Source organism: Somniosus microcephalus, chromosome 2, assembly GCF_052327205.1.
Source record: "Somniosus microcephalus isolate GS21.2 chromosome 2, FLI_Smic_1.0, whole genome shotgun sequence".
In the NCBI taxonomy this organism is placed as follows: domain Eukaryota; kingdom Metazoa; phylum Chordata; class Chondrichthyes; order Squaliformes; family Somniosidae; genus Somniosus; species Somniosus microcephalus.
In genome coordinates, this window is record NC_140988.1 from 262,652,512 (window position 1) to 262,664,247 (window position 11,736).

The 11,736-nt window shown below is 45.8% G+C and overlaps 1 pseudogene; it reads right to left on the reverse strand.

Moving 5' to 3' along the window:
* Window positions 1-536: 536 nt before the first annotated feature.
* Window positions 537-6,344, reverse strand: LOC147123361 (maestro heat-like repeat-containing protein family member 1; annotated as a pseudogene).
* Window positions 6,345-11,736: the final 5,392 nt, after the last annotated feature.

The following is an 11,736-nucleotide window of genomic DNA, read 5'->3' on the forward strand; positions in this document are numbered from 1 at the left end:
CTCTCAACATTAATTCTGAAGAGTGGGTGCCGGATAGCACAAAGTTTCCTGTACTTTAAGTTTATCTCCCCCCTCCCTTTCCACCCCACACTCCCCCCTCACACCCCCTTCCCCCCCCAACCCCCCCCACACACCCCACCCCCCCCCACACCACCTTCCCCCCCACCCCCTCCCCCCCACACCCCCTTCCCCCCTCCCCCCCACACCCACTTCCCCCCAGCCCCCACCCCCCTTCCCCCACACCCCCAGCCCCCACCCCCCTCCCACACCCACTTCTCTCTTCCCCCCAGTCACTCTCTCTCTCTCTTCCCCCCAGTCGCTCTCTCTCTCTCTTCCAACAACAACATGCCCTCAAAAAAGCCTCGGCACCGCCGGGCACTCCAGCTAGTCTATAAATAAACTAGCATGATGATCCAGTGAGGAGGAGTAGAATCTGTGTCTAATGTCCAGTGTGTGAGAGAGAGAGAGAGAATCAGGAGCGGTCACTCCCAGTCACGTAGCAGTGGGACCTGCACCATTTGAAGACGCACCAATAGTTACAATGGAACAACAGGATATTGATTTATTTACAAACCATAAAATTACATATTTACAAATCAAGTTGAATGAATGATCACTTTGCTGCTAAGAGGAGGTGGAGAAGGTTGGTGGCCTAAGCGTTGAGTCTTCAGTCTGATGGTGAACAGCAGCAGTTCATTGTGCAGATGTTCCACCAGGTGGCCCTCCGGGCGGGTTGGACACGTTCTGACTGTTGGTGAAGTAAAGATGCAAAGGCCACTGCATGTGCTTGCAGTTGTTCCTGGGGGTTCTGGAAGAAGGACTCGCAATCCGCGGCATATGAGGAGATCTGTTTGGGGATATCTTGGGCCAACTGTTGTGAAAGGTCTCTTAGGAGGTTCATGTAGTTCCTGGTGGGCTCCTCCTCATACTTGTCAATCAACAAGGAAGCCTCAACAGATCCAATGAGTGGGAAGAGCAACCATAGTGTTGATAAACAAGACCTAGTGACCTCCTCACTCTTTCCATTCAGGTGTAACAACAAACGCACCAGGTTGGAATGGACCAGTCGGCAGAAGAAGGATCTGGAACCTCCGATTCCACACTTGGCCAAGATCCCCAACACTTTGAACGCTTCAGCCCGCACTCTATCAGACTCTGCCTCAAAGTGTGGTTGAATCCTGACGAGGATTTTCTCTACATAAGGTTGGATGGTGTTTGCTTGCAACTGAATTAAGTTCTTTGAGAGGCACAACAGCACCTCAAAGATTAGCACCTCCTTCTGGTTCTTCATGTCCCCCAACAGAGTAATCATTGTGCACATCACTTTCAGACGCAATCTTTTATTCTTGGGGTGTGCTCTAATGTTGTACAGGCCTCTGACACACAGCAACTGGGCAACTGGAGAAGCATAGAGCAAATATCTTAGCAATCTATTCAACAGAATGCCTGTGAGATGCAGCTGTGAAACCAGTGGAGATTTTAACAGCTCTGCAAAGAAGGAAGCCAAGGTGACTGACTGACAGTCTTGAACAGTATGGAATTGAGTTGCCAGCTGTTTCACAATGCCAGTCAGACTGGGGCCAGCATATCTCACCATTGCTCTGGCCAGCAGGACAACCCCCTTGTCAGACTTGCAGAGATCCATCATCTGGTCCCATCCTCCACTTTGCACCATATCATTAAGCACTGCTTCATTATTTGTTTGAGCTAGCAGGTCCTTCAGTGTCTCCACACAGTTCACACACACATTGCTGCTTTCAGATGTTAGAGGCTCAACTGAGAATTCTCTTTGCTGCAGTTGACCATCAGGAACAAAGTCACTGACCAGACAAACATTAACACACGAGCTAAGATAAATGAGTAGGACACTAAATATCTGCGGGAATAACATAGCCACCGCCTTTGCCGACTCAGGCTTAGTTATTATTTCGTGCAGCCCACAGATGGCAGCCAGGGATTCAAGGCTTGAACACTGGGTTGCGTTATTTCTGATGGGATAGGTTCTGCTTATCGCAAATTCTAACTGTTTGTTCAGTCTGTCGAGCAGCTCTTCCATTGTACTCGTGGCACATTCTGTGTCCTTCACCAGTGATCGCCACACATCACTGATGTACTTGTCCAAAGGGACAGGGTAGGTAAGGAGACAGGACACAACCGTTGCTCTATTGTGTGAGGCCAGTATGGCGATACTCCGTAGAACTGAAAGTCCCTCGCTCTCATAAGGAACTGACTGCAATTCAACGCTCAGCACGTGAAGTATCTCCGAGACCTGATCCCCAAGTTCACTGCCACGTTTTTTAATGATGTTTTGCAGGAGCACAGCGGCTGCACTGGAACAGCTGGGGTGCTGGTCGGACAGTCCTTTGAGGGCCACAGAGAGCAAGTTGCCCAACTGGTCATGGGGCAAACACTTGGAAATTACCTCTGTGATCTGGCAGCATGCTTGAAAGAGGACTGAAGCATCAGGGTTAACTAACTGTTCCCTGACTTCTTTCAGAACCTCCAACTGCTCCTTTTGCTGATCCAGATTGCTGCCTTCATACGGCAACTGAATCGACAGGATGATGCACAAGGTGTCCAGAGCCATCTGTCGAACGGGAAGCGATGGGTCTGCACAACGCGGCATCAGTCGTCCAATCAGAGTCCCCGTGTTATTTCCAGGCGTTACATTCTGAACATTAAGCTTCTCCCAGTAAAATTTCAGAAGCTGTATGGTCGTGTCCATGGCTCTCTCTCGTTCATGAGGTTTTGCTGAAATGATCCAGACTTCTACCTGATTGAAAATGACCACAAATCCTTCAGGGGACAGGTCCTGAAGCAATAATTGCTTCAGGAGCTCTTGCAGGGAACTCATAGTTTGGGTATAAAGTGTTCCCATTTCTTTTCTGTTACTATTCATGTCTTTGTCCAGTTCTGAAGGTAACTGTAGTGTATGTACCCGTCTACCTTTAAGAGAACTATTGTATGTAACCGTCCAACTAGATCTTTTCAGATAGGTCAACAAGTTTTGGCCCGGGACTACCGTACCGAGAAATGGCAGCCTGGAACTATTGGAAAAAGGCTAGGGCCGTTGATGTATACGGTGGACATTGGGGACAGTATAATAAGGCGCCATGTTGACCAGATCATAGGGTCAGCCACAAATGGCCAATTTACTCCACCACCTTACACGGTTAATGTTGAGACAGAGATACCCAGAACACCTACCTCCGATCTGGTAATACTGGAATCAGATGAACCTGACACTATCCTTCAAGCCGAATCGACCTTGCCAGAAGCACCTGCTACCCCGCCGGGAGTTACGACACCACCGAGGCGTTATCCGGACAGAGTCCGGAAACCTCCAGAGAGACTGAATCTGTGAACTGTCTTGCATAAAGTTGTATATATGTTATAATGTATGTTTAATGGGGAATCAGTATGTTGTAAGCTAAAAAGGGAGGATTGTAGTGTATGTACCCGTCTACCTTTAAGAGAACTATTGTATGTAACCGTCCACCTTTAAGAGAACTACTTTAGGTGTTGCACTACTTTGTTGGCTTCTGTATACTGTAATACCGACGGTGACCACACCGGTATATAAGTGCTGTGTCAGGATTTATTGGGCAGATTCGACCTGACCTTCGAATAGTAAAGTCCTGTTTTAAGTTACTCTGGTAGTCTGTGTATTAATTAACTAAACAACCCACAGACTTTATAGTAACAAGCTGAAAGTACTGGTCAGGCAGGTTTGAATCAATTTGCAGGTGTCAGCTCGGTTTGGCTCAATGTGTAGTTGTATCAGATGTTTGCAGGCATTCATGGCTAACTGTCGAACAGGGCTCTGCAGCAGCTCTGGTGGCTCGGCCTCGATAAGATCCAGCATGCATGTCAGCAGCTCCCTGTTTCTGATAAAGTTGAAGGGAGCTCTCTGGCGATTTGAATGTAGGGATCTGGCTATCAGAGTCACGGTCTGTATTAGGCTGAGCTTTAGTGCGAGCTCCCTGGATTCAGTCTTGTTCTCCTGTCCACTTGTAATGTATTGGTTGATCACAGCTGGCAGAATGTGGGTCTCGATTGTGGACAGCATTAGTTTCTCAGGTGCGTAGAATGCCAAGTTCCCATAGCACAGAACCAGTGTGCTCCTGGCTTTAGCCAAATCCACATCAGGCTTGACCCCAAGAATATTCAGGAAACTTTCAGTTTTCTTAAATCTGTTGGAGTTAGCAAACTCCTCCAGGCTACTGAGGGTATCATGAAAGTGTGTCATGGCACAGAAACCAATGGCGAGAGCTGCACCCTCTCTCTCCGCACTCTCACTGTGCTGCACACTCAGTAGCATTTTGTAAAGCTCCTCCTTTATTTTTGTTGTGCGGGTCTGACGAAGCACTGTCCCAAATGATTTATAGAGAAAGCCTTTCTCTTGTGGGGAAAGGTGGTTGGTGTTAATCTCTCTATGTATTTCATTAGCGAGCTGGCATGTCCATTCCTCGTCATCAATGGCATTGAGTGTTCTGGACAAGAACAGCAATAATTTCTCCTCCCATTCCCTTTGGGCCAGAGACTCCTTTGAATTCTTTAGTAATTGTTCAACCAATGATGGAAGCTCCTCTTCCCACCCTCTCTCAGTTGCTGGGTGAATATTGAGGCTCAGGACTTGCATTAGCCTCAGTGCCGCAGCTCCTCGGCTTCCTCCCTGATATGGGCAACAAGAAACGACGAGGAGCCGGGTCAGCAGTGCCTGGGCTTTAGGGAGATTGGCATCTTCATTGTAAGTGAGGAAAAACCTCTCACTGCCGGCTTGCAGTTTCTTTTTTCCAAGATGTGCTGAACAATTACAGATTGTTGTTAAAGCCTTGGTGTACTGGGTCAAGGTGACAAACTCCAGTAAGAATGGCCAAAGGACATCCTCCATCTTCACTGCAGTTGTGATCACACACATCACTGTTTCACATACTGTGACTAATTCCTCAGTTGTTACCTGGTCTGGCTGATGATTGGGTGGTTCCAGGGTCCCTGAATCAACAGATGCAGCACATTGTTGGATGACAAATTCCACCATTGCCTTTCCTCCCTCTAGCTCAAGGTAACCTTGCTGGGCCATGACACATATTACCTGGCCAATCAGTTTCTTCTCCCGATTGCTGCGCTTGTCCAGGAGCAGTGGTTTTATGGCAGCCACAATCTGAGCCTTCTTCCTCTCAAAATGTGAGGAGACCGATATGATGAGTTGCCTCAGTACATTGAGTGTTCCTACTCTCATTTTTTGGTCAGCGTTCTCCAACTGTGAGAGGAGAAATTCGACTATTGTGTCTGCATAAGCTGGGACCAGAACTCTAAAACAGCAAAGGATCTTATTGCATTTCTTCGCAGCAAAATGGTTAGTATACCCTGCCGAAACACACATCTGCTGGTGGAGACTTTTAAGCAGATTGTCCATCTGTGTTTTCAGCCCCAGATACCTCATCTCTATGGCAACATCCAGCACCTGGCACAGACACTCTGTGATGGAAAAATGCCCTGGTTGCTTCTTGTAGAGAGACAGGATGCCTGGAATTATCCTGGGCAGCTCTTCTTCCAGTGCGTCCTTGGGCAGCAGGGAGCTTCTACTATTGGGATCTTCAATTCAGAGGACTCCTTCTTGAACCACACCTTGAATAACAGACTATAGACAGCGTTGATTTCGGTGGAGAAAGAATCTTTAGTCACGTTAGGGTCTGAGGCTTTCTCCATATTTCCCAGATAGATCAGGATGCTCTTGCTAAAACTTCCTACCGCTGAGGCAAATGCAGTCTTCAGCTCAGCCTGTTTAACGCCAACGAATACTGGAATCATGATCCCCAAGATAGATTTTAGTAAAGGAACCATGCTGTACACATTTTCCATTGACATTTTTGTTAAGGTCTTGACCATGTACACATGCGGAAGGTGCCCTTGTTTGAAACTCTTTGTCGTCAACTGGACAACTTCATTTCTGAACCTGAAGCTCATGGCAACCAGGAGATTGCTGGCTGCTTCCTGGCTGGCAGCTTATGCTCCTGTTAACATCGTCATCCACATTGCAGCCAAAGAGATAACTTTCTCAGCAAGTGCTTGGCTGATTTGATCAAGGGTGTCCTTGATAATCATCGCCATGCTCTCCAATACTACCGCCATGCTCTCCAATACTACAACATCGTATGGAGCTGTCCGCGTGGTGTGATGGCACAGATAGTCATGGCAGCTCATTAATACTATTTCTGGGTGCTGACGCCCCAATGTCTGGAGGGTCTTTGATATTCTCTGATGACAACTTTCATCTTCCTCGGCTATCATCTTCATGAGGGCAACTGAGAATGTTTCCACACTGAGGGACATTTCAGCAGTCAAATTCTACAACTCTTCAATATGAAGAAAGGTTTCAACCAAATAATTTCTGTGAGTAATGATCAATTAAAGATGGTCTTTGTTCACTAACTCTCAGTATGAAATCAGATCTCTGCTCGGATGTTGTTCCCTGACTTCTTTCTCTCCAATAATTAACACTGTTCCTTTCCACAGTGTCTCAAATTTGTTCTTGGTGATCTTCCAAAATTTGGATAGATTTGATGAACGCACTTGTCTTTAAGCTCTCTCCTCTTTGCTCTCTCATGCACAAATGCACAGTTTGAACCACTTTGTTGTGTCTTGTCCACCTGTGGTTTCTGGGTTGTCATGGTTTTCATTGTGAGGCCATGTTACATGACCCCTCAGTTGTGATGTCGTCCTGGGTTATGTGCCCATATAAGTCTTGTCAGCTGTTTATGGCAGATTAAGGTGGGTGGGTGGGTGGGGGGGGGGGGTGGTTAAGGCCCAGACCTGAGATAGACCATTTGGACAAGGCAACATTTGCAACCCTTGGCAGCCATATTGGATTGAGCAGCTGTTTGTTCCTAATAAAAGAACCCACTGCACCACAGACATTCAAAGTACTTGTGACAAAATATTTAAAAATTGGAGTGTAGGACAGACATTTCTAGCAGAATTGCCCCCAAATTGGGATGTTCATATGACTCAAATCAATTTTAAATACACTAGAAATAAAAGATCTGAACTCATGAGATCATTCCGCATTTGGAATGGGAAAGCATTTCCAGCCCAGGTAATACGGGAGAACAGTAAGACTCCTTCACTCCAGTAGGATATTCTCAAATAATATGGAATGGGTCAGATGATATTTGTATTTGACTAGAAAGGATGAGTAAACACAGTTGTATGTTTGTACATTCATCACTCTCTAAACAAATGATTCCACTTTATCTGTGCTCCTCTAATTCTGGCCTCTTGAGCATCCCCGATTTTAATCGCTCCACCATTGGTGGCTGTGCCTTCAGCTGCCAAGGCCCTAAGCTCTGGAATTCCCTCCCTAAACCTCTCCACTTCGCTACGTCTCTTTCCTTCTTTAAGGCGCTCCTTAAAACCTACCTCTTTGACCAAGCTTTTGGTCATCTGCCCTCATATCTCATGTGGCTCAATGATAAATGTTGTTTTATAACGCTCCTGTGAAGCACCTCGGGACGTTTTACTACGTTAAAGGCGCTATATAAATGCAAGTTGTTGTTATGCCTCGACAGGAAGTAAACTCTAAAAGGATTGAAGCTGCTTCATGAGGTCATGAAGTTGTTGTGACATCAGAGCACTTGTTCCAGTCTTCACTCCTTTAAAATCCTTGTTCTCTAGTGTCTACCACCCTGGTTTCTCACCCACATATCCCCCCTGATTTCCTCCTTCAACCTCTGGACTCAGTGACTCCTCATCCTTGGTCATTTCAATCTCCATTTCAACTTCCCTTGCCCTCTTTTCATCTGATTTTACTGCTCTCCTGTCATCCTTTAAACTCTCCCACCCATATTCGCGACTACCCCCTCAACTTTGCCATCTCCACTGGCTTCATACTTCCATGGTTTCAATCACTGACAAGGCCATCTCTGGCCAATGCATTGTATCACCCACAACCCTCTACCTCTTTCCAACCCTACTTCCTTCTGCATCCACCCCAACAAAACAACTCTCTCTCATAGGAACAGGAGGACAACATACAGCCCCTAAGGCTTGCCCTGGCATTAACTTAGATCATGGCTGATCTGCACCTCAACTCCATTTACCCGCCTTTGCTCTCCATCTCTCGATACCCTAAAATTCTATCTAATAGGATTACATAGGATATATGGCACAGAAACAGGCCATTCGGCCCAACCAGTCCATGCGGGCGTTTATGCTCCACACGAGCCTCCTCCCGTCTTTCCTCATCTAAATCTATCTATTCCCTTCTCCTTCATATGCTTGTCTAGCCTCCCCTTAAATGCATCTATACTATTTGCTTCAACCACTCCCTGTGGTAGCGAGTTCCACATTCTCACCACTCTGGGTAAAGAAGTTTCTTCTGAATTCCCTATTTGATTTCTTAGTGACTATCTCATATTGATGGCTTCTAGTTATGCTCTTCCCCACAAGTAGAAACATTCTCTCTGTAACCACTTTATCAACATTTTTCATAATTTTAAATATCTCTAATAGGTCACCCCTCAGCCTTCTCTTTTTCCAAGAGAAGAGGCCCAGCCTGTCCATCCTTTCCTAATATGTATACCCTCGCATTTCTGGTAACATCCTTGTAAATCTTCTCTGCACCCTCTCCAGTGCCTCTATATCCTTTTTATCAAACAATTGGAGCTTTCAAGACCGAGGTCGATAGACATTTTTGTTGGGCAAGGGTATCAAGGGATATGGAGCAAAGGCGAGTAAATGGAGTTGAGATGCAGAACCAATTGAACGGAACAGGCTCGAGGGGCCGAATGGCCTACTCCTGTTCGTCGGACTTATTTACCACATTGGGACCAATACTTGACCCAATCAATATTTTACCCTAAATGCTTTGGCTGCTATGCCAATACACTGCCTACATGGTCCTTTCAATACATTGATTATTCCTTCAATGCAAAAAGCTTCAAAATAGATGGCACTAGGAAGCAAGATTTAAATGACCCCCTCCCTGCAGAGGTTCCTGCTTGCTGCTGGGACAGAGCACCACACTATCTACCAGAGCTGCAAGGTCATGGGAGTACCACCTGCTCCCAGCCAACACAACACCCTGGCTTGGCCATTGTTTCTTGGTCATCGCTGGGCATTTATTGCCCATCTCTAGTTGTCCCGAGAAGGTAGTGGTGGACCTTCTTCTTGAAAGTTGTTTGATACAACTGTGTGGCTTGCTAGGCCACTTCATTTAAGAGTAAACCACGTTGGCGCGGGACTGGAGTCACATATCGGCCAGACCGGGTAAGGGCAACAGGTTTCCTTTTTTTTTTACAACAATCCGATAGCTTCACGGTCACTTTACTGATATCAGATTTTATTTCTCTACCTTCACCACACGGACTGCAGTGGTTCAAGAAGGCGGCCCACCACCACCTTCTCAGGGCAACTAAGGATGGGCAATAAATGCCAGCCTTACCAGCGATGGCCACATCCAGAGAACAGTAACTCAGGTCACCATAATATTCAGTTAACCACCCTAGGGTTGTACAGCTCAAAGTGCTATGTCCTAACACAACCTGTTGCATCTTGACACTCTCTTGTGCTGTGGTACAGCATGTTGTGTATTAAACTGGAGTTATACTGTACTCTGTGCAAGCTGAAGGGGGTCTCGCACCTCAAGGCTTTAATGTACTCACCAGTCTCGTGTGTTATACTGCCACTTTTGAGTTGATGCGTACCCAAAGTCACGTGGCATCAGCACAAAAGTGGCAGGATAACTGCACCCTTAGTGTAATAGGGAGTGTATTCACACTAGCTTCTACCTGCACTGATCTCAGTCATTCCATCCGGCTAAAGGAAGGAAAGATTGCGGCAAATCACCAAGGGACAAACTGACCCTAATGTGAGAGTTGGCTGTCGAGTGGTCCCTATCTCTGGAGAACCAAACAGGTGAGGGAAGGACAACCAATGACCAGAACAAACAAATGAAGACCATGCCATTTAGAGTTATTTTAATGTTTTCCTCCTTAGATTGGATCTCAGAACAGATTAAATCAGGCAAACTCTATTTATCCAGAAGAAATCAACTTTTATAAAGTCACAGGTGAATTAAATATGGAAGTACGCACACAAATTGACTGACACTATTCAACAGCAGAGAGTTCTCCTGGTGGACTGGCTAATGTTCATCTTTCAGACACTACCAACAACAGATTAGCTGGTCATTCAACTCATTGCTGTTTGTGAGGTCTTACTGCACAAATATTGGCTGCCAAGTTTGCCTACATAACTTTCACTGCACTCCAAAGCAGACATGTCATAATGTGCTACACAAGTGTATACCCTTGTTTCTCATTGTACAGGAAACTCTTTTTTATCCAGCACCGACGGGACGGGCGTGGTGCCGGTTTATCAAAAAGTTCGGATTACAGAGAGGTATAGTAAAAGGTACAAGAGCCCCTACACAGCAACAAATCCAGGCTTCCCTGTTGCTTAGCAACAGGTGCAGGAACCCCAGTTGCACAGCCACACATGCAGGAACGGCCACTACAGGAAACTTTGGTTTATCCGGAGGTTGTATGGCCGGAAACCTCGATCTAACGGCAGAAATCAGCAGCCATTTTGTTAGGTTTTTTTTCTTTTTTTTTCTTCTCCTAGCATTTTTTTTTAAACAGTCTCTGGAAAGCCTCTCTGAAGCTGTTGTTAAGCTACAGAGACACTTCCAAGGTATGGGCCGACTGTTTACAAGCTGTTGCTAAGCAACAGTGTTTGTTGTCAGATATGGAGATGAAAACCTCCGTATCCTTCAACATTAGCACTGGTCTGTCCGGAAGTTTTCATAAATCGGCATCACGCCGGTCCCGTCAGTGCCGGATATCGCGAAGTTTCCTGTAATATGGAGTAAAACTTACCTGAACCTACTCCTGAATTTTGCCGGTTAACAGGGATTTCCAGTTATATAGGTGCCGGTAAATGAGAGTTTCCTGTATATGGTTGGATCAGATAAGGGGAGAAAATCTTCAACTAACAGAGGGACAGAACAGAGTTCCCTACAATAGCTGTCACTTAGGGTCCCGAACTTTACATGTACTGCAGCACCTGAAGTTTCTCCCTATTCGCGCACCTTCCAATTTGATGAGAAGTACAGGAAACTTTGTGATATCCGGCACCGATGGGACCGAGCTGTTGCCGTCCCATCAAAACTGCCGGACAAACCAGCGCTAATGTTAAAACATACGGAGCTTTTGAGCTCCGTATCTAGCAACAAACCCTGTTGCTTAGCAACAGCTTCTAAACAGTCGGCCGTAGCTTGCAAGCGTCTCTGTAGCTAAGCAACAGCTTTAGCTAAACCTTGCAGAGCCTGACTGGTGAAAAAAAAGCAACAAAAAGAAAAAAAACTTACTGAACCGACTCCTGAATTTTGCCGGTGGATCGAGCATTCCAGACAGCTGACCTCCGGATAAACCAAAGTTTCCTGTACTGCTTCACTCAAAGCAATTTCTTAAACAAAAAGACCATGCACTTCAAATGCAATTACATAACTCCAAATATATAGCAGTGTTTCCATAGGATTATTCAGATACATAGCAAAGAGTTGCGCAGAACCGACAAGTTTTCCATTACACATAATGATAGCAAGCGAACTAATTCACTAAAAAAGTTGAACTGATCTAATAATGCACCTATGATACCTAGATAAATTCAAATATACCAACTTTACAACACAAGAGTACAATTTCAACTCCACATTAAAAACATGGACTTTGC